A 24,265-nucleotide genomic window follows, 5' to 3' on the forward strand; every position below is an offset into this window, starting at 1 on the left:
TAGGGCATGCTTGCAGCAGAATAATCTTTCTTCTCCAGCAAGCCATCTTCTGGATCCGGTTCGCTCGAGAGCGATTCGGTTTTCTCCGTCTCGACCGGGGTCAAGGGTTGGACCAGGTGTGAACCCGGTCTGATCATAAACTCTCCATATCAATTCCTCACAACACTGACAATTCTTCTCTGCATAGAACATTAAGGTGTCTTATTTTGGCTGCAAAACTAGCATAAATCGTCGGCATCCTCCACCATGGGGGTGGGTGCTTCTTGATTGTTATGGATCGGTGAGTGGTGAAGCTAGCAGTTATGGCAGCCTAGTTCAGAAATGCAGGGGGAACATTGTCTTTTCTTACATTGAGGTCAGGTTGTTGTAATATTGACATCCTGCATGATGAACTTCTGGCAATTCGTTGCAGCCTTCGTCATGCTCGACAACTTGGTTGCCTGAAGGTTCTAGTTCACTCTAACTCTGAAGTGGTTATCAAGACTCTATTGGGCATCTTCCACCCCAACTGAAGAGTCCTTCACCTTGTTGAGGAGATTCTTGATCTCAATATGCTTTTTGAGGAATGCGTTTTATTTCATGGAGTTTGGGAGACCAATCGTTGTGCCAACTATCTTGCTAGATTGATGCCGACCAACCAAGAAAATTTTCTAGTCCATTAGGGTTGTCAAACCTGCTCTCCCAATATGTTGCTAAGCCGCCGCTGATTCTTAAGAACCCAAGTCTATACCACTTTATCTTGTATCATATTTATATTCAAAGCAAATTGCTCCGACACCCCAAAATAGAGGTCTAAATGCACTGACACCTCATTTTATGTTTGATAAGGACAAACACCCAAAACTTGGATTTACTTTGGACATATTAGATGGACATATTGATCTAATATGTTAATAGTTTATAGTAAATCCAAGTTATATTTTCTTTAATTCCTAAATTACCCTTAGACAATATAATATCATCTTACTTCCCATTCCTAAATTAAAATTCCAAAAACAAAATAAACCCTACATATCTTCTTCTTCTTCATGATTCATCTCTAGAAAAAAAGGTACATGAAACAAAGAAGACACTTGCCTGTCTTCTCTGTCAATCTTCAGCCCTTGTTATTTCAGTTCTTTGTTAATTCAATACCTACAAAACCTTAGATTTTGAGGTTTGTTATTCATTGAGCATTGCACAGGCAAGCGTCTTATCGTTCCTAGGTTCAGTTCTGCTAGACTTCCCTTGTACAATTTGTGTTTTGCTTTTGGACAGACTATATATAACCAGTGTCAGACTTTATGTATTTTTCACTTTTGCAAAGTGGAAATCGAACCGAAGAAAAAGAAGGGAGTCATTATGAATATGATGTTGAGATCAATGGTGGAGCTTGTGCAGCTACTGGAAATGAATATTTGGAAGGGAATACAATTGATGGAGACGATTCTGATGGTTAGAAGTGTGTTATTTGTTTTGCCAAGGAAAAAACGATTCGAGGAGATGCTAGCTACTCACTCTTGAGAAGATGAAATATTACATGGAAATCAATATTGTGTAAGCCTTCAAGAGAGCTTTGAGAAGATGAACAAGCAGTTGAAAGGTTATCGTGTCACTGTATTTGAAAATACTTCAACACTTCACATGAAAGCAGCCAAATATGATTCTAAACAATGTTCTTTACATTGTTGTCCTTAATTAAATCAAATCCTAAATTTCATCTTTTTTCTTCTTCCATGAGATTCTTCCTTTTCATTCATTTGTCATTTGTATTATAAGATAAAGAGTAATACATCTAAAGATACACTCATCATTTCCTCTAACCAATTAACAATTCTAAAGGAAAATGGAACAATTGTCAATTTTACATAATTTTAAGTTATCTATACTTTTCATCAATTATCAAAGTGTCTTTAGAATTTTCCTCTCTTTATGTCATCATTTTTCATTGTTTGCTGCAAATACTTCAAAATTTAAAATCTAATTAGACTGTACATAAAATTGAATAAACTAAAGGTAGGTTGGTGGGTAGTGGGTGAGTTGGATTTGAGTCATGTTCGGTGTACTGAAAAGATTTTATGTGCTGTTTCATTTTCATTCCTTTGTAATCTTCTTACCGTAAAAAACTATTGACTTAAAAAAGAAGTTGATTATTGGAATAAAACACCTCAAAACTACCCAAATTTAGAAAGATAGCAACGGATGGTTCTTAAATGACATTTATTTCACTTTACCAAAAGAAGAGAACATTGATTCAATAGAACGGCAGCTAGTAAAGAAAGGCATCATCTCAAGAGAAGAGTGAGAGGATGCAACCTTGTTCACATCCTTAGAGCCTAGAGACTTTTCAGTATCATTGTCTTTAAGATTATTATATATTGTTATTTATTTCCATTTATGGGAATTCAATGTAGATATTCTTTTCACAATATCCAATTTTGGCCAGAACCATTAAAAGGGGATGATGTCAAAGGTGAAGTGAAAAAAGATAGTCATGGAAGAAATAAGTGGAGGAGGAGAAAGAAAAGAGAAAGGAGAGGGGATGGTGAGCCTGAAAGATCTCTCAAAGAAGATGGAAGAATTTGCAAAGGCAAGAGATTGGGAACAATACCATAGCCCAAGAAACTTACTCCTTGCAATGGTATGTTGTCAAACAATTCTCGTTCATTTTTTTTCTTTTTGGGTAGAAAATTCCCCTCAACCTGGTTGTTTATGTGTTTTATTTTCTTTTTCCATTTTGGGCTTTGTGTGAAGATATGAGATATATGGATATCTCTGATGAACTAGAGATACAAGTCACATTTTGATGGATGGATTGTATCATTCATGTTCTACGGAGCATATTATTGATGTGTGGGTGGCACAACCCCACCATCACATACACATAGATGCTAGTTTCACTGAATTGGAGATTGTTTACCTATTACACTCCCTCACCATATACTTAGAAGGGGAATTCAATACAGAAAAATGATCTATTAATGTTGTTGTTGATAAATTTATTGTTTAACAATGCATAGGTTGGTGAGGTTGGAGAACTATCAGAGATATTCCAATGGAGCGGAGAAGTTGCAAAAGGCTTACCAAATTGGGAGGAATCTGATAAAGAACATCTTGGGGAGGAGTTATCTGATGTGTTGCTTTACCTCATTAGGCTGTCTGATATGTGTGGTATTGATCTTGGAGAAGCTGCACTGAAAAAACTTGTCAAGAATGCCATCAAATACCCACCCCCTAAGATCTCCTAAGGCCTTACAAGGATGTAGGACATGTAATCCATCTCAATCCTTTTTCCCCAAATCAAAGTGGATGTGGAGAAGATGTTTTTGATCACATATTGTATTAGTAATCTAGTGTTTCAAGTTTTAGCAAACAAAGGAAGACATTTTATCAGATGGAGAGTAGTGTATGAATTTTTTAATCTAATAATAAAAATATTGATAAGTTTTTGTTATAATTACTTAGTTGGAGACTTTCTTCCTTTTTCAGTTTTTCTTTATCTTCAAAGATTTTAAATATAAAAATTTAATGTGATATTGTAAGTTAAACCTTTTTTAAGTTTTATAAGAAAAATCAAAAGAAAATATCACTAAAATTCTAACCAAATTTTAGCAATTATAATTTTGCTAAAGATATATTTGCATAGAGTTAGCCCAAAATGAAATTGTATACCAACTCACTTGTCACTATTTATGTAGTGAGTTTAATGTTAGATGCCCTCCGCTTAACATCATATCTTTGAAGAGGTTCCATCATTTGCTTAAAATTGCACATTATTAGTGTATGCAAGCCTCCTCTATACTTTTCAAATGTATTCTATAATTTCCTTCTCAAATTCTAATTGTGGTAAAGTGAAATCTAATAACTAGGTTTAAAATTATTTGAACTAATTGACACTCATGTGTAAGATAACCTCTAATAAAATAAATTAGGGATAATTACTATTGGTCCCTGGTACTTTGATTTTATTACTACTGTATCCCCTGTATTTTTCAAAATTACTAATCCAACCTTTAACTTTGTCTATAATTACTATTGCCCCCCTACCGTTAAGTTCTGTTAGTTAACTGATGATGTAGCATCTTTATATTTTCTCAAAAACCCCAGAATACCCTTATACTTATCTCTTTACTTATTTACCCTTTTGTCAAGTTACAGTAGTACCCTTAATTAACTGTGGACAAAAAAAATAACTATAATCTGTATTATTCTCAAAAAAAAAAAAAAAAAAAAAAAAAAAACCATCAAATAAAGAAAGAATGATTGAATAAAACTCAAATAGAAACTGAAGATGAAGGAAAATTGAATTCAACTCAAATTGGAAACTGAATATCACCTAAAACTTTTTCAAAATAAATGAAGTTTAGTGAAGGTGGGAAACCAAATCGGATTTGGATTTTGCCCATTTCATTAATTCAAAATAAATGAAGTTTAGGGTAAAATTGACATTTAATATGGTTTTATAAATGGGGTAGCATCGTCTTTTGATTTCTTAATTTTAATGAAGGGCAAATTAGATATTACATATTCAAACTTAGCGGCAACTTAACACCGTTATAAGGAAGGGGGCAATAGGGCAATAGTAATTTTGTAAAGAACATGGTTTTATTAATAATAAAATCAAACTATAGGGGGGCAACAGTAATTATCCCAATAAATTAATCTCACTTTCACTAATATTTTATAGAGAAAATTACATTTACACCCCTTGTATTTGCAAACAGTTACATTTACACCTTTTGTAATTTATTCTATTATATTTATAATCCTTATATATGTTCTGAATTACATAACAACCGTACCCCTACTTTAGAATAATAAGGTTAAGGGATGAGTTGGCATGTATTATATTTTTCAAATTCCCAATTATACCCTTCTTTGTTTCACACCCTTAAAAAAAGAAAGAAAATAAAACAACCAAAAGTCTCTTATTTTTTACTCACTTTTTTGCTAAGCAATTTGCTAAAAAGTCTCCTAAAAAGAAAGTAGATTCAGCCAATGGAGGAGTAGTAAGATGGTTAGGAACCCGCTTCTCAGTGGAGAGGTCATGGGTTCAACTCCTGCCGGCGGCATATGTAATATCCCTATCCCCATATATAAAAAGCGCCTTTGTACCAAAAAAAAAAAAGAAAGTAGATTCACCCTAAAAAGAAAGTAGACTTTGATGCATCCTTTTATTTTTAATTTTTTTTTGTAGCATTTTCTTTTTTAAAACTTACACTTAGATTTTTTTTTTTTGGGTAATTACACTTAGATTCATTAAGGTTAAACATATTTAAAATTATGTTAGGCATAAGGGGACGTTAGCAATTGAATAAATTGCAGAGGTGTAAACATAATTATTTGCAAATCCAGGGGGTGTAAATGTAATTTGTTCTATTTTAAGTTACACACTTAAAATTTGGGTATAAGACTAATATCAGTTGAGTAAAACTTAAGAAACACATAACAAAAAGTCACATCGTGTACTTTGCCTCTTATTTCTTCGACCAAAAAATGTAAAAACAAAAATATATGTGGTCCATGGGGAGTTAATAAGATTACGGACGTAAATGTTAACATACATAAATATTTTAGCATTTTGCATGCTCCCATATGTAGATGTATATTTCAACTTCCACGGTGACAAGACAACGTTCTCTTTCTCATTGATGAAGTGTATGATAACAAATACCTTTTATACCACAAGGAAAAAAAAAAAAAAAAAAAAAAAAAAAAAAAGAAAAGAAAAGAAAAGAAAAGAAAAAGAAAAGAAAAGGAAAGAATGCCTTAACAAAGAGAACCAACCGATCTCTTACAAGCTTACCCAAAGTTTGACTATTATTAGTATTTCTTTAACATTTTTTTTACATAAAGACAAAAATATTTTATTAATAAGACATTAAACTAATACAAAGCTAATAATGGAAGATCCGTCTACCCTCCATTTTTTTCTAATGATTTTCTTAGTTGATACATATCATAATGTCCTTTAACATACAAGAATGAATGAATTTTCTGATTTTTTTTTCTCTTGGGAAAAAAACCTTTAAGTTAGAAAGAATAATTTATGTATGAAGACAAGAATTTTTAAGGGCATGTTTGGTTACATGAGTTTGGAAATTTCAAATATCTAGAGATTTCAAATTTATAAATTTCAAATCTATGGAGTCATAATTTATAAAATTAAATGTTTGGTTGTGGAATGAAATCTGTGGATTCATACTAAAAAACTATTTGATCGACGTGATTTTTGTGAATGTGCAAATGTATAGCTTTTTTGAAATCTCTGGATTTCACCCTTTACCCATAAATCTACAGGTTCAAGTTTTTTTGTGTAAAAACGTGAATCTCTAGATTTCATGAATCTAAAGATTTTTACAACCAAGCGGGTATAATTCTCAGATTCATGTAACCAAATAAGCCCTATAAGCCAATGTCCAAGTAGTAACTTTTCGGAAAGCATTGAGAAGTGGAAAAGGGTGTTTAACAGGTGAATCTCCTATTACTGACCAGAGCAAAATTAGTGACCATCATGATGTGGATAATGTTCAAGTATCTCCTAATGAGGGTTTGTCTCGAAGAATCCTTAGAAGTTGAGGAGGAACCAATTGCTTTAGAGGTACCTAAGTACGATGAATCATTATCCGAAACCCAGAAAAAAGAACAAACTTCAAATGAGAGATCTTATGTACCTAAGGCCCCTTTTCCTAGCCGATTAGCAAGTACCAAAAGGAATGAAAATGTTTACAAAATTTTAGAAGTTTTCAAAAATGTGAGTGTCAACATTCCACTTTTAGATGCTATTTTTCAAATCCCTTCTTATGCTAAGGTTCTTAAAGACTTGTGTACTCAAAAGAGAACCACGAATGTCCCAAAGAAGGCCTTTCTAACAGAAAATGTGAGTTTAATCCTTTCAGAACAAGTCCCAATTAAGTATAGAGATCCAGGAAGTCCAACAATTCCATGGGTTATTGGTGATAAAAAAATAGAACATGCTTTACTAGACTTGGGCGCTAGTGTTAATTTATTGCCGTATACTGTTTATAAACAATTGGGTCTTGGGGAACTCAAACCAACCTCGGTTACTCTCCAGTTGGCTGATAGATCTGTTAAAATACCCAATGGAATAATTGAAGATGTGTTAATTTGAGTAGGAGAATTTGTTTTTCCTGTTGATTTCATTGTCTAAGACATACATCCAGTTACAAATCTTAAGGACCAAATTCCTGTGATATTAGGGAGACCATTTTTAGCTACAAGCAATGCCCTTATTAATTGTTGAAATGGTCTTTTGAGGTTATCATTTGGGAATACATCCGTTGAGTTCAATGTCTTTAAGTTGGGGAAACAACCAAACTTTTTTGAGAATATTAGTATGTTGCAAAACATTTTTGATGATATTGATTTCTCCATTGAGAAAGGTTTTGAGGATGATTTTTACACTTGTTTGCAAGAACTAGAGGATATAGGAAGTGATTTCTTTTCTGATATGATGAGCTTGCAACAATTTAATGAACCACTTGGTAAGTTGTCTAGAAATCTTCCTATCCCATCTGTGGTTGAGGCCCCCCAACTCGAATTGAAACCTTTGCCTTCGACTCTTCGGTATGCTTTTCTAGGCCCCAATGAAACTCTTCCTATAATCATTGCCTCTGATCTTACCAAAGACCAAGAGGATGAGCTTCTTAGTTTGCTTAAAGACAATCAAGAAGCCATAGGTTGGCAAATGGCCAACATTAAAGGAATTAGTCCCTCCATAGTTCAACATCATATAAATTTGATTGATGGATCCAAACCCTCTAGGGAGCCCCAAAGAAGGGCTAATCCTGTGATGAAAGAACCCATTCACAAAGAAGTGTTGAAATGCATGGATAATGGGATTATCTATCCCATATCAGATAGCCAGTGGGTAAGCCCAGTCCAAGTTGTTCATAAGAAGTCCGGAGTCACAGTAGTTACATCTACTACCAATGAGCTCATCCCAACTCGTATTCAAACTGGTTGGCGTGCTTGTATTGATTACCGGAAGCTTAATGTAGCCACTCATAAGGATCATTTTCCTTTGCCTTTCATTGATCAAATGTTAGAACGTTTAGCCGGCCATGCTTATTATTGTTTCCTTGATGGTTATTCTGGCTATAATCAAATCCTTATAGCACCCGAAGACCAAGACAAAACCACATTCACATGCCCATATGGAACATATGCCTATCGATGCATGCCCTTTGGGTTATGCAATGCTCCTGCCACATTCCAACGGTGCATGATGAGCATATTCTCAGATATGGTAGAGGATTATTTGGAAGTATTTATGGATGATTTCTCTGTTCATGGGTCTACCTTTTTTGATTGCCTTCACCATCTCCGCTTAGTTCTTGAACGTAGTAGAGCCAAAAATTTAGTTCTTAATTGGGAGAAATGTCACTTCATGGTGAAGAATGGAATAGTCTTAAGTCATATTGTTTCTAGGGAAGGAATTATGGTTGATAAGGCTAAGGTTGATCTTATCTCTAATTTACCATCACCTAAGACTGTCAAGGATGTTAGATCATTTCTAGGTCATGCTGGTTTTTACCGCCGCTTTATAAAGGACTTTAACAAGATAGCCAGACCATTAACTTCATTACTTGCTAAAGATGTCCCCTTTCATTTTACCTTTGAGTGCTTACTATGTTTTGAACAATTAAAATAGAAGCTCTCCACCACTCCTATAATACAAGCAACAAATTGGTTAGAACCCTTTGAGTTAATGTGTGATACTTCTGATTATGCTTTAGAGGCAGTTCTAGGTCAAAGGCTAAATAAGATGCCCACTGTGATTTCTTATGCAAGTCGAACCCTCAATGATGCACAACTTAACTATAAGACAACTGAAAAAGAATTTTTGGCTATTGTATTTGCATTAGAAAAGTTCCGCTCATATTTGATAGGTAGTCATGTAATTGTTTACACTGATCATTCAGCTATCAAATATTTGCTACAGAAGAAGGATGCAAAATCCCGACTCATTCGTTGGGTCTTGCTACTACAAGAGTTTGACTTAGAAATTAGGGACAAAAAGGGAACTGAAAATTTAATTGCAAATCATCTATCTTGCCTTTCTAATTCTAGAAAGTAAGAGAGTCCAATTCTAGAAACATTTCCAGATGAGCAATTGTTATCAGTAAACACAGTACCTTGGTATGCAGATATTATCAATTATCTTGTGACCAATGAAACCCCATCCCATTGGTCCACCCAAGATAAGTATCGGTTCCATTCACAAGTGAAATATTTTTTCTGGGATGATCCATACTTGTTTAAAATAGGTTCAGATCAAATCCTTAGGCGTTGTGTACCTGAGCATGAACAAATGTATGTTCTTTCATTTTGCCATGATCATGCCTGTGGGGGTCATTTTGGGCCTAGAAAAACTGCAAAAAAAGTGCTTCAATGTGGGTTCTATTTGTGAAACCCAACCCTAACCTAACCCTGTCCTTGACCCGAAAACCCGGTTGTTTTTAGGTCCGAAGACCCGGAGTAAAGGAAGAAGCCAACTATGGGCCATCTCAGTAGAACACATGGTGTTTGACTTTGAACCCATGGATGTTGATGATGGAGTTCCATACTTGAAGGTCTGTGTAGATTTGGAAAGAATGCTGCAGCTGTCTGAAGATGAGATTAGTTGAAGGACTTAGAGTATCATCTGACTTGGTTTGAAGGTATTTCTACACACTAGATATGTCACTTGATGTGTGTGCAAAAGCCCTTGAGGTTTAGAGCCCATTTGATCCTTCAATTCCCTGTTTGAACCTTGTTGACTTGTTTGGTCGACTCATTGGTCGACTGGGCCAGTCGACCAAAGGATTGTCAAATATGAGAAAATGCAATTTTAGGGTTTTTCACTTATATTTAAACCCTACTTTGTGTTTCTTAGTTACGGCTACCTCCTAAACACTTTGTGAACGTGGGAAGACCTTTCCAAAACTCTTTCCGGTGATTTCGAAGACTCCTCTGCAGATCTGAAGCCTCTCATCTCTGATCTACCAATTCAAGGTTTGTATTTTTCTGTATTATAGATTATTCTTTCTTCGATCTTATTCTTGATTGAGATCAGGAAGAAGATGCGACATTTTTGCATTCATCTATTCCATGATCTCATTCTATTCTTTGAGATCTATGATCATCATTGTGATCTTAACCCTAGCCGAATATTTCTTGAAACCCTGATCCTTGTTTGATTTTTGGAAACCTCTGGTAACCTCCCATGCGAGGGAAACCTCATGGGTAATGTTTAGATTAATCTAAACTTGATTTTTCAATGATTTTCTTGTTATATTTGGCCAAGCAATTTATTCCCTTTCATCCTGTGATCATAGCCTTTTCATGAGAGCCATAAGGTTGAAACCCTAGTTTCTTGGTTCAAATCAGGAACCCATATCTTGACCTTGACTTGATGATTTTACCTTCCCATATAGTTCTAATACATTCTAGGAAGTTCCCCTTCAAATTTCGGATCAATCTGACTTCAAACGAAGAAGTTATGACCAATCTAGTTTCTGCAATTCCGTACTGACTCGGTTGGTCAACGGGGTCAGTAGACCAAGCACTCGACCAATGAAGGCAGTAGCTTCGTTTTCGCTCAGTTTGATTTGTTTTCTCTCTGATCTTTTAGGTATCTTTCCTAATGTTGTATCTATGATTGTTAGGGGTTTATTTGCTAAGTTTGGAGTTACTCTCTTTGATCTTGGATTATCTTCGGCGATAATCAAGGTAAGGACAGTTATTTAATAATAACATAGATCGTATACTCTCTGGTTTCTACTTTAAGAAACTACGAGTTTATTCTTGTTCTTGTATTTTTTACTTCGACGTACTTGTAAGTACGGTAGCACTTCACTTATGTTTTCTTTTTCATTATTCAAGCTTATATGAATTGCTTATTACTATATTGTTTAATGATTAGATCATGACTTTATATTCTCTTTTATATGATGAATTGTTGATTGTGTATGACATGACTGATTTGAGAATGTGTTTGATTAGGTATGGTTTGGGATTGGGAAGTGTCCTTTTGACACTTCTGTCCTTGGACATTATCGGAAATAGTATGGGATGTTTCCGGGGTTGCCCATTGACGCTTTTCCGAACCATTTGGTGTCATACCTAGGACTGTCTAGCAGTGTTTGGCTAGGATGTCCCCATCATATCAGACCCGATTAGGAAGGGAATTGAGACCGAATGACCCGTGGCAGCAGTGGGGATTCACAAGCACTCAAGACTGGTAACCAACCCGTGAGAGGACGGGAATCACATTGTGGGGGCCATTTATTAGAGGGTTGCATATGGATAGACTTGGGCTCATGGGCACTCAAGACCGGTAACCAACCAGTGAGAGGACATGAGAGCTTCCCGTTTACCATATGTGGATAACCAATAGGGTTAATGAGTCCGTAGTCAGGGCTATTAGGACTCTAGTGCGAAGGATACTGGAAAGGATCGTCAGGGATGAGGAATGGACGTATCTGGAACTGAGTTGATGTGACTGAGTAGATGACTTGCATTTGGCTAGGCTTAACCCTGGCATGCACCAGTATTTAGACCAATGGTGATGTGAGAGAGCAGTGACTTAACCCCCAGCCATGGAATGTCCCGAGGGATGCCGGACCCACTACCAAAAGGCGTTGTGAGATGAGACCTACCCAAAGAAGTACGGTGTTATGACTTAAAGCATGTCATAGAGACCAGCATACATAGAGTTTAGATGCATACATACATTATCTGTTTCATACTGCATTGCATCTTCTTATGATTTGCCGCATGTTATTTATGTTGTTATGAGTTAACTTGCCTTACTGGGTTTCTTTAGAAACTCACTCCTTTTTGTACAATCTTTTTGTTAGATTATTCTACAGGTACTGACTACTATGAAGGATAGTACGATGAAGCGTACTACACGCAACGTGTTGGCAACTATGAAGATAACATTGATGATCTCTCGAGCGATCACATTGCGTACTACGATTAGACGTAATGAAGAGATGGAACATCTATGTTGGATTGATGAAGTCCACTATTTTGAAGATGTCATCTATAGGATAGAAAACTCGTAGTTTTGTTTGATTTTCTTTCCTTACTTTTCTTTAGAATCATTGTAATTCTTTTTAGAGTTACGTACTACGTTCCGCTGTATCTGTGGAGTGAGTTTCCGCCTCACTCTACTTCTTTTTTATGTGATTACATCTGGTATCATTTCCGCACTCTAACTATATTGATTATATTGATTATTCATTTCTTGATTTGAATCTTTTGTCTATAATATTAAAACCTTGATTATTTCCTGTTTATGATTATGTTATTGTATGTGGGAGGATGATTTCCTCGATACTTGATCTTCGGGGCTGTGGATCACACTCCCGGGTATGCCAGTTAGGGTATCAGCTGGGGGGATGTGACACTATTGGCCTACAATATTTAAGGATTCATTTTCTTTTTGCAGAGCTTGCAAAGCTTGTCAATCTCTTGGTCAAGTGACCAAAAGGAACATGATGCCCCTAAATCCAATTTTAATTGTTGAAATTTTTTATGTTTGGGGTATTGATTTTATGGGACCATTTCCTAATTCTTACGGGAATCTATATATTCTGCTGGCTGTCGATTACGTGAGCAAATGGATAGAGGCCATAGCTTGTAAATCAAATGATCACAAAGGGGTAGTCAAGTTTTTAAGGGAAAATATCTTCTCTCGTTTTGGCACTCCTCGTGCTTTGATTAGTGATAGGGGCAAGCATTTCTGTAATCGGCCTTTTGAGGCCTTGATGAAAAAGTATGGAATCACCCATAAGCTTGCTACTGCATACCATCCGCAAACGAGTGGTCAAGTAGAGGTTTCCAATAGACAGATTAAGTAGATTTTAGAAAAGATAGTTAACCCCACTCGTAAGGATTGGTCAAACCGTTTGATTGATGCTTTATGGGCCCACAAAACTGCATATAAAATGGATTTGGGTCAATCCCCATACCGTTTAGTGTATGGTAAAGCTTGTCACCTCCCAGTTGAATTTGAGCATCGGGCTTTCTGGGCAATCAAGAAGTTGAATTTTGATCTTGACGATGCGGATATCCATCGTCGTATCCAACTATCTGAGTTGGAGGAACTTAGAAATGAAGCCTATGAAAACTCAAAGATTTACAAGGCTAAAACTAAAACCTTTCATGATAAGCATATTGTTAGGAAATCATTTTCTATTGATGATAAGGTTTTGTAGTACAACACTCGGCTACATTTGTTCCCAGGAAAATTGCGAACTAGATGGAAAGGTCCATTTATTATTCATCGTGTTTTCAACCATGGTGCTGTGGAAATAGTTGATTCTCATTCTAACCAAAATTTCAAAGTGAATGGTTGACGTTTAAAGCCTTTCCTTGAAATGCCAAGTGTTGATAGTGTAGAGATCATTGATCTCTATGAGCCTTTTTACACTGGTGATTGAGAAACTCCAAGGTATGCCCTCTTTTGCCTTGCCCTTATTCTTCTTTTCATCATGCATTGAAGACATTGCATTACTTAAGTGTGTGTGTGTGTGTGTGGGGGGGGGGGGGTATAGCTTCTTTGTAGATTTTAACTTTGACTTTTGGTTAGTATACATATTCTTTCAATTGGCATGCTTCAACCATCCCCTACCGCATCATCCTTTCCCAAAACCTCACCATCCTCTCCACCTACTTCCCCTTCACATAGTACATTGACTTCGCCCTCTCCTTCCCAAGCCACTCCCATTCCCGCAAAGGACCGTGTGGTTGACCCACCTGCTCCTCCACCTCCTCCCAAGCATCATCCTATGGTAACTCGTCAACACGATGGCACTAACCGTCCCAAAGTTTACGTATCTATCTCGGCCCCTCTAATTGTTGAACCCACCTACTTCACCATTGCAAACGAACATCCAGAATGGCGTCAAGCCATGGACAATGGGTTTAATGCTCTCACAAGAAATGGTACTTTGTCCCTCGTCCAAATTCGTCTGGGTTTGAACATCATCGGTCGCAAGTGGGTTTTTCATATTAAGAGAAAGGTTGCTGGCAGTCTTCATACATATAGAGCACGCCTTGCTGTCAGGGGTTACAATCAAGGAGGAGGCCTCGCTTATAATGAAAATATATATATATATATATATACCAATATAAGGGTAATCCAGAAAGTTTTAAGTTCGCTGGATCAAACTATGCAAAAACTATGCAAATCCTATATGCAAATATGACCTATACTCTCAGAGTATTTTAACCAGTATATTTGAAATAAATAGACGCAAAACACAAGGCCTACAGGGCTCCTGCATAGTTACATCGTACCAACCGAGACTTATGGCCAAGCCCGCTCTGGAAGTTGCCCTTTAAAGCGAGGGATGTTTTCTGCATTTCCTTTTGGGCCAAGGAGTGCATTTCTGTTTACTCTCAACCGGATTTCAACTCTTTTTGAGTTCTAAATGCTTGGATGCAAACTAGAATGGTGTGCAAGGTCAAGTGAAAATTTCAAATTTTCGAGGAGTAACCCAACCAAATTAATGGTCTTTGTCTCTTTAGGCCAAGAGAGGCTTCCATGAACAGACTCATCTTGCAGCTCTGCAATCTTGCCGGCACAACGGGACTTACACTTACTGCCCTTCACGGCTCTGCTGAGGCCTTTACCCAGTCCTTGACTGTCATAGCCTATTCCTCTGGCTTTATCAGATAGGGTCCTTTAACTCTACTCATTCTTTAAGATTTAAACAGACTTTCAGACCGTCAGGCACCTCACCGACTATTTCACGGGGTTATAAATAGTCATCTGAAGTTCTGAATAATTCTTAGGATTATTTAACATCAGTTTTCATAACAGTTTTTCACCAATTCTAGACAGCGCTGGAGTTGGGTCTCTTTCAACCTGTACTCATCGAGCATACATCTAGTTTCGGTTATCCACTGAAACTACTCATCTGGGATTATTGATGCAGATGATCCTACATGAATGCGGTGGTGGTCGTCACCAAGAACAGAGGCACTACTGTAGGCATGTTCCACGGTTATCCACCTCGAATATGCATGCAAATGACATGAAATACATAATTACTCCACTACTACAAGCCCATATCTTTGAAACGACTAAAGAAAAAAACTTACTTGGGAGGAAGCAGTCTTCCTACGCTTGGATCTTCTTAAGACAAGTGCAATATTGGAGAATAATACTTCATTAATATCTAACTATTACAAACTAGAGCTCTTACTATTACAGAGCTTCTCTCTTTCTCCTTCTTTCCTTCTCTCTCGAGGCATTTCTAGTAACAAGAAGTCTTATTTATAGACTCCGGACTTCAAAGTTTATAAAACATAACTTAATAAAAGATAGAACGGAATTCAAAAACTATTAAACATAGTTTGACAAAAGATAAAAGAATCTTCTTTTACTGTTTACATAGTGTTTGGTGACGTCAGCATTGCGTCAGCAACATCTTTGCATAGTAACAGCATCTTTTTGTGGCATCAGCATGACGTCAGCAGCTGTGTAGGCAGTATTTTCAGACAACTACTGTTCCTACTTCGAAATCTTCATTTGTGAGGCTAATGACTTCAGCAATAGTCTCATTGTATCTCGGGGGTTCATCGTCCATCATCTCCATGATGTTGGACCCGCATCTCCTTTTAGCCTTTGTAGTAACTTTCTCATCATGCTTCTTTTCATATTTTTTCAGAAAACAAGCAGCTTTCTTTTTCTTGAATCTTCGTCCAAGTATTTGTCCATATCTGTTTACCCATCTTGGAATCGGACGATCTCCAAGTTCGGCAATGATTATTCTTCTGTATCTTCTGTTGTGTTCACTTCTTCTGGAAGGTCTTCTACGAGCCATCTGATCTTGTAGAACTGGATGAACTGGGTCCACCATCTTCCACTGATAGTAGCCTTTTAACCTGCACCAGCATTTCATCAATGGATCTGACATATTGCTGGATGGGAGGCTCTAGAGCTTCTACAATCTGTTTATCTGTAGTGAGATTATCTTTGGGAACTTCATTTGTCTTTTTCTTGTGTTTATTGACAAATGAGGTCATAATCTCCGACTCATTCATGACTAAGAGGTCTTTGGCACGAAGTAAATGAGCTATTAACTTTGTCTTTTCACTGTCAAGCTTGCGGTTTGCAAGCCTTAAGCTGTTAACTTCTTCAACAAGACGGAGCGAGCCTGTCCTGTATATCTCACACTGTTCTGTTAAATCTTTCATTTCCATCTTTGTGATGGAACACTCATCACATGCCATGAGTGCGCCTTTAAAATCTTTTTGGTCAACTTTCTCAATCTTGGGATCTTTGTAGAAGTTGATACCAAGGGTTTTCCTGGCATCCTTCAGAGCTTCAGAAAGATCAACATAACCTTTGTATAGAGGCTTGTCAAAGGTTTCTGATACAAACAGAGACATCTGACCATTGTGTGTAAATTCCGGGAAGCTTTCCCTTAAACACAACGTAATATCTGTAGCTGGATTTTGACTTGGAGTAAGCCATATTCATCTGATAATTTAAGCAATTCATGACTGAACTGAAGTAGTCACGTTTGCTCTTATCTGCTGGTTCTTGGAAACTCTGATGGTGAGAAATCCAAAGATTATCTAAAATTGTTCTATCTTCTTCTTCAACTTCAAGTAAAACCTTGAATTGAAATCTTTCATATATGGTGTAGAGATATCTCTGCCCATACATAATCTTCTTTGGTACATGCTTCCTTTTCAAGATAGCACTTCCCATCGAGAAACTTTATCTTTGCTGCTCCGGGGTATTAACCACGAAGCTATAATCTCTTCAATAGAAGTATCTTTTGACCTGGGAACCGATCGTATCTTCAGAATCTTTGGGTTGGGAATCAGCCATATCTATTTCCTACAAATTATTTTCCAAATAAGGATTTGGATAATCCATCTGCAAGGAAATTATCTTTACCATTAATATGTTCAAAGGTTATATTAAAACCCTTGTTTATAATTGTATCTCTAAAAATCAGCCATCTTCTTTGGGAAATCTTTTTCTCATAAGAGAATTAAGCAAATTGCCCAAAAGCTCCCTCCATTGGAAATCCCCTCTACAGGTACCCGCAGTTTGCAAACAGATGCCAGTGACAAATTATGGGCAGCAATCCTCTTTGAAGAACTCCATGGAAAAAGACGGGTTTGTGGTTATAAAGGTGGTACTTTCACTACAGCTGAACAGTCATACCATAACAACTTTAGAGAGATCCTTGCTGTCAGAACATGCATTGAAAATTTTCAAATCCACCTCATTGGTCATACACTCTAGATTGAAATGGATATGACAACATTCCCCCCACATACTCCAATTCAAGTCAAGGATGCTTCCAGATTCTCAATTGTTAAAACGGGCGCAATGGTTCTGTAAATGGTCATTTACAGTAAAAGATGTCAAAGGCAAACATAAGGTGCCAACAGATTTCTTATCTAGACCCTTGAAGCCACCCCAGGTATCCAATCTGTCCTCCCTCTCTGTTTCCCATTTACTCTTGGGGTTTCGTCCTCAAGACCACCTCCGAATTCCCCCAATGGAAAATCTCCTTCTGATGACGACATTGGACCACCTCATCTCTCCAACCTACCTCCAACATTATAGTGATATCCCCTGTCGCACTATCACCAGCCGATGCAGAACCACTTATCAAGATAATTTGGCAGTTCTCTTCTCTAAATATGGCATAAGAGATGACTGGTTGAAGTGTCATCTAGCTTTTCCCTACCACACCCAATTCAACATCTTCCATACTTGATCATTCTCCAAAGAATATTACGTGTTCTTCCAAAATCTCTTTCTTGTGCACAAAGTAGCCCTTTTCGTCCCTTGCCATTCCATTACGCGTTACCTTCAACACTACCTCCAAGATACTCATCCCACTCTTCCTATTCCACCAGCTTATCAAGGTCCTCTGCATTGTGGAACCTGACTTACCACGAGGAGCTTGATAAGCATGCATTTACCATTATTTATTTGATTTACATTCCCCATACTTATTTAATTGAAGAGAGCTAATTGAGTAGTTTTGTGTATTTTTCAGGAATAAGGTGATTTTGGATATTAGAGATAATATGGAGTAAAGTTGGCAAATATATTAGATATTGGTGGATTTTAAATCATGGCATTCAATCTTGCTGCCCAAGAAATCATGAAAAATGAGATCTTAGTCAAATTGGAAATAGGTGGAGGTCTAAGGAACAAAATTGGTAAAAAATCTGAAAATCGGGTAAATAGACATACCTCAGTATTTTTGGCATATCTCTCTCGTATGAGCTTGGATTGTGGTGATTCAAGACACTATGGAACAATATTGAAAATATATAAAACTTTATAGTCTTGAGTTTTACCGAAATCCGAACAAATAGAGGTCAAATATACAGGTAAAAAGAGGGGATTCATTGTGTGCGGGAGACATAAAAGAGAAGCCAGCCAAAGAGAAGAAAAGAAGTCGGCGAATGCGGCTCTCATCTCTCTCATTGCTGAAGAAGATGACCACATCTCTCTCTCTCTCTCTCCCTATGTTTCATCTTTATTTTTCTTATGATCTTTGTGATAATGAGTAGCTAGTTCATTTTCTTTGGGATGTAGATGAACCATGTTGATTTCATTAATTTCATTGTTCTGTCTCTTCTAGTTGATTGTGTTTGAGTTTGGCCAAGGATGTTCTATAGCTCAGCGAACTAAGCGTGCCAAGCTTCCACGAAGGACGATAGTCTTGCGAAGATAGGGCATATCTAGGAAGTCCATCCCTAATTTACTTTGAAGTGTAGAGTTATATCGGTTAAGGAAAAGCATTGGGGATTCAAAATCTTCAAATATTCAAAGTTTAAGTTTTTGCATTAATTAATAGATTTAGTTTAAATTAGGTTGTGTTAAATTCAATCTTAGTAACTTAGCCTTTTACTTCCCCATAGTTCAACCCCGTACTTTTTGCTTGCTAGATTAGCATAGCATTTTATTTTTGATTGGTTAGCGACTCGATCAAATTTTGGCGCCGTTGCCGGAGAACCAAAGCACGGTTGCTAGGATTGATTTTTGTCAATTAGGCATAAATTTTAGAGTTTTTAATTTTTAATTTTTGTCTTTGATTATTTAACTAATCTCTTTTTCTTTTGTTTTATAGGTTACTGCAAGAGTAGCAATTCGATAATTAGATTAGGTTGTTATCTTTTCTTCTTAGATATAATTGTATTTAGGACTTTTCAATTGTAATATTTGCATTAGATTGGGTTGTTTAGGTTAATTTTTAAAAATCCCATCCCTCAGATCCCACATGTGTAACATTTGTTCGAAAGATCATGTGGATTGCGCTTCAGGTACGTCCTAAACTCTCCCTTTTGCTATACTTATTTTCTTTTAGTTTTACTTATTTCGCTTCTTCTTTTTTTTCTTCTTGTGTATGCATGCATGGTCGTCGGTCCCTATACCTTGAGTTGACTCCACTTGACTTAGAGTTAGAAGAGACTTTGGCCAACCTTAGAAGGCAAAGAACCATGGCAAACTATGAGCCTCCAATGAGGCCCTTGAGTGAGCATTTCATTCCTACGATATATACTCCGGTTTCCTGTATTAAGTTGCCTGAAATAGAGGCGGCTCAATATGAGATCAAATCTAGTGTGATTCAAAATGCTACCATCTTTTTGTGGACTTGCCAATGAAGAGCCTTATAAGCACTCGAGATAAGTTTTTAGAGGTGTCCTCCATGGTTAAAAGTCAAAACCTTTCAGTTGATGCTTTAAGGTTACTTCTTTTCCTATTCTCCCTTAAAGATAAAGCTATGCATTGGCTTGATTTTTTAGACAATGTTAAAATTTCTAATTGGGCAGAAATGCAACAAGAGTTCCTAAAAAGTTCTTCCCCATTGGCCGTACCAATAGCATTAGGAGAGTGATAAAGAGTTTCTCCCAACAAGAAGAAGAACAGTTTCATGAGGCCTGGCAAAGACTAAAAGAATTACTAAGAAAGTGCCCCCACCATGCTATTCCTAAATGGAAATTGGTTCAATGCTTTTATGATGGCCTTAGAGACCGACATAGGCAAATAGTTGATTCTTCTTGTGGTGGGACTTTCATGCACAAGAATGAGAATGAGGCATGGGAACTTTTTGAGACCCTTAGTGAAAACTCCCAACACCATGCTTCAGCAGCTAGGACTGAGATTCCATCCATTGGGCAACCAAAGATGAGTGGTCTCTATGAGATCAATCCTACCATTGAGATGAGCACTAAGGTTGACTTGCTACCAAAGAAATTGGACCTTCTCTTATCATTAGGACAACAAACCCCATCTCCACTTCCTACAAGTTCCTCTCCACCTAATCAGATTGAAACATATGCTTTATGTTCTAGCCTATCCCATTATGTCACCGATTGCTATTTGGCTACACAATATCCTGAGTTTGTTAAGGAGCATACACATTTAGCCCAAGGAGTCTGTAAACTGGGCAATGATCCATATTCCAATACCTACAACCCAGGATGGCGAAACCACCCCAATTTTTCATGGCGAAACTCAATGCCCAATCCCTCTAATCAAATAGGGTCAACATCTTCAATGCATTTTTAAGCTCAAATAGGGATGAAGAGTGCTTTGCGATTAACCTTATTGATGAGGTAGTGGTTGATTATATTCCAAACATGCTTATTGATGATCCCCTACAACATTACTTGCCATTTGGGGAATCTAACCTAAATATTGAGGAAGTCAACACATTGTTGGACTCTTCCACTTCTTTGGAGAAGTCACCATTCACATTTAGATTTGAGCCTCCACCTCCATTGGTTGCATCTCACGAGTCTCTGCGGAAGACTATAAACTTAGCACTTTACTTAGGAGGCAACCCATTTGTTTAGATGTTATTTCTTGTTCTTTTTTTCTCTTTTCTTTGTTTGTGGGTTAGGCTTTATTGTTGCGTGCTCTATCATGATTTCAAACATCGGGTAAACTCTTCTTTTGCTCTATTTGCTTCTATCATTTTTTTTTATATCTTGCATGCACTGAGGGAGCAAACAATTAAAGTGGGATTGTCCAACAGTTGTCGTACAAACGGCAAAAAACACTAAGTATGTTAAGGCTTCTTCAAGTTAACATAGAATAAAGAACAGAGACCATTACGAAGAAAATTAAATAATGTGTTTATAAAGGTGAAATGTCTAAGAAGGTTAATATTGCTTAGATTTTGAGTTCTTGGTATTATTTGAACGTAATCCCATAGTTAGAATTAGGGTGACTGCGACGGGGATAAGAGGAGACTTCTCCAATAGAATTGTTTGCCTAGAGCTAGACACAAGAGAGGTTGTAAAAGCGTTAAGTGTGGGGGTGCCTATATTCCCTTCAATCTTTAATGGAATGTCTTTGTCTTGAAATCTATCTTTTTACTCATACTATTGCCGAATAATTAGAAGAGCACACATACATACCTCCTTACCCCCAAAAAAACCATCTGCCCACGAAGAAACTGACTTCCCGACATACTATCCAGGACCACACTAGATGAACCCAACCACTCTTGCCATATGAGGAGGACGCCCGATAACCAAAGGCATCTACAAGGACCCCACCACACATTGATCAGCAAAGGAAACCTCGTGCCTAAAGGAAGGCCCCCACCAAGACAAGATCTCTCCAATGGAGGCACACGCCACCTACTCTCCCCACTCGGCTTTCCGATAGACTTGGCCTCACATCGTCCCGAATGCCATGTGCGCAAGGCACACACAAAAACAAGACTTGAGCTCATTCTTCTCTATTTTGGGGATTCCTTCCTCTATTGTTTCATCCAAACAAGCAACTTCCCCCCCTTTGGACCTCTTAAGAGAAAAACAAACTAACCACATGGGATAACTCAAGTAATGGGCCATCCCCTACTTGGAGGGAAACCCAAGCCAAACAAAATCATCTTAACCTTCTATTTAACAAGTTAATATATTCACTAAAACAAACAAATAAAATATTGAACATGTCTCACAACAAAAAACCAAATATAAAGAAGTAAGGCTTCTTCTACACAATAATTGAATGATCATTCCAAGTGGACATTTAGGACCTTTCTTCCGGTGTGCCTCTATATTGGGGTAATCCCATAATTGCACTGGTTAGCTAACCTTGCTCCATAGAGGGACCCACCAGCCCTAAATTCATCAACAACAACCGAAAATTTAACACCATCATGGGGTGACCTCCCACAACGTGGCATGACGGATCCAAGTTCCTAAATTTATCATCTATACATAAAGCCAGACCATAGACCAACATAAATCCTTCTTATTTTTTCTTTACAAAAAATAAATCAAAACATCTTTATGAAAAGGGGATAAAAAAGGATTACAAGGAAAAATAAACACTCAACCGCAACAACAACTCCCCCCAATACCACCCCACGTCACCCGCCTCCTTATCAAGTGGTACACCCGAGGAGAGAATCCCCACGACCAGAACCTTCATTAAGAAACTACTTCCACTCACTCAAAAAGAGAAAAAAAAAGACAACGAAACAACCATAACCAAACTAACAAGCCAAAGAACCAACATACCTACACTCTCTCTTTCTTCCTCCCTCAACCCCCTTTTCCCCAAAGAAAAGGGGGCAGCCAATCCTTATTTAGAATGCAGATTTCACCGCACACTAATATTAACAAGAACAGGAGATTACACACTCTCGCTAAATTCACATGTAAAGCCCAAATATGGATGGAAATTCAGAGCATAAATATCAACTCCCTCCCACAAGCGTCACCACGAACGGAGCCCACTAAGACCAACCTGGAGTTCAGACCAACCAAACCCCTCGTCCCAAGCAAGGTCTCTAAGGTCGCCAAATCCTGTTAAGAATCTAACCCGCTTGCCTTTCTCACTTGTCTTATAGTCTTTATTTTCTTAGGAGAAATCAACGAGGATTCTAGCTCCTTCATGGTGGCTAAACTAACTATTAACAAACTCAAATAAAAACATAAAAAAAACCTCGAAAAGGAAACTCATACAGCCTTTGGTCCCAAAAGGTGACTACTTCTTACTTCAATCATGTTTAGTGGTCCTTGTGGAAACAAGAAATCTCCTCGTGTTGAGATAAGCGGCAAATTAATAGCTCCAACTTCCTCGGGATCTACCAGTCATGGATCACATTTGATAGTCTAAACGAGCTGGACATCATTGGTCCGGACTGGATCTCCGGATGGTCAAGGAGAAGCCTCTTGGGGCAGTAGTTGTGATCACAATAGCAATTCAAACTGCAAAATGGCTGAATCAGTGAGTTATTGTATTTTTACATGGAAACAATTGGATCCTTAATATTTGTTTCCCTTCTTGAACTTTCGCTTTTGTTGCAGACCTTGCGCCTTTTTAAAATTACCGGCGGATCATTAAGCGGCATCACTTTAATCAACAGTAAGGCTTTTCACATAGGTATTGTTGAAAGCAGTGACTTTACCGTCCATGATATCAATATCCAAGCCCCGCGACGAGCCGAAACACCGACGGTGTGCACATCGGCGACTCATCCGGCATCACTGTTACTAACAGTAATATTGGAACCGGTGATGATTGTGTTTCTGTCGGAGACGGTACTTCCAACATTTTAGTCTCCAATGTGAATTGTGGACCAGGTCATGGCATCAGGTAATGACATATTAATCATGCCTAAATACTTTGATAAATCTCCTAGTAATTAGTACATCAGATCTGAAACAATAAAGGGGTGTCAGAGAAAAAGCAACTAGCACAAGCACCCTGAGCCCAAATAGGATTAGATCGGGCCTGTATTTGAAGTTAGGTGTGGGCTAGGTTCATCATATATAAAGCATGTGCTTGATATAAATGGGCTTTGATGAGCTTTGTTATTTCCATGATATTATGGGCATTAAAGCTTGGGCTTAGCCCTAGTAGGATGCAATGGGTTTGCAAGTTCCATGACTACATGGGTGCATGATAATCAAGGTGAACTAGGGGTGGGCAGTTGTTGGGAAAACCCTGCTAGGGTTGGTCTGGGTCAAGTTTACGCTTGGCCCTAGAGGTTACGCAGGGCTAGGTATTAGATTAAGGCTCCTACGGTTGGGTTAAATCTCAAAGCCCCCTCCGCCGCCAAAAAAAGGAAACAAGAAAAGGAGGGATGATGAAAATTGTTTCAAACGGCTTTCTCCAAGTTTTGTTCTTTGTTTTGCAGCTTGGGAAGCCTTGGGAGATATCAAAATGAAAAGGAAGTGAACGGTATCACAGTGAAGAGTTGTACTTTTACTGGAACTGACAATGGCGTCCGGATCAAAACATGGCCAGCATCGAAGA

The 24,265-nt window shown here is 37.5% G+C and overlaps 1 pseudogene; it reads left to right on the forward strand.

Annotated features, from left to right (window-relative positions):
* The first annotated feature begins 2,473 nt into the window (after positions 1–2,473).
* Positions 2,474–3,227, forward strand: LOC148998776 (uncharacterized; annotated as a pseudogene).
* Positions 3,228–24,265: the final 21,038 nt, after the last annotated feature.

This window comes from Hakea prostrata, unplaced genomic scaffold (assembly GCF_041222555.1).
Source record: "Hakea prostrata isolate BN-2017 unplaced genomic scaffold, UWA_Hpros_2 contig_140, whole genome shotgun sequence".
Classification (NCBI taxonomy): domain Eukaryota; kingdom Viridiplantae; phylum Streptophyta; class Magnoliopsida; order Proteales; family Proteaceae; genus Hakea; species Hakea prostrata.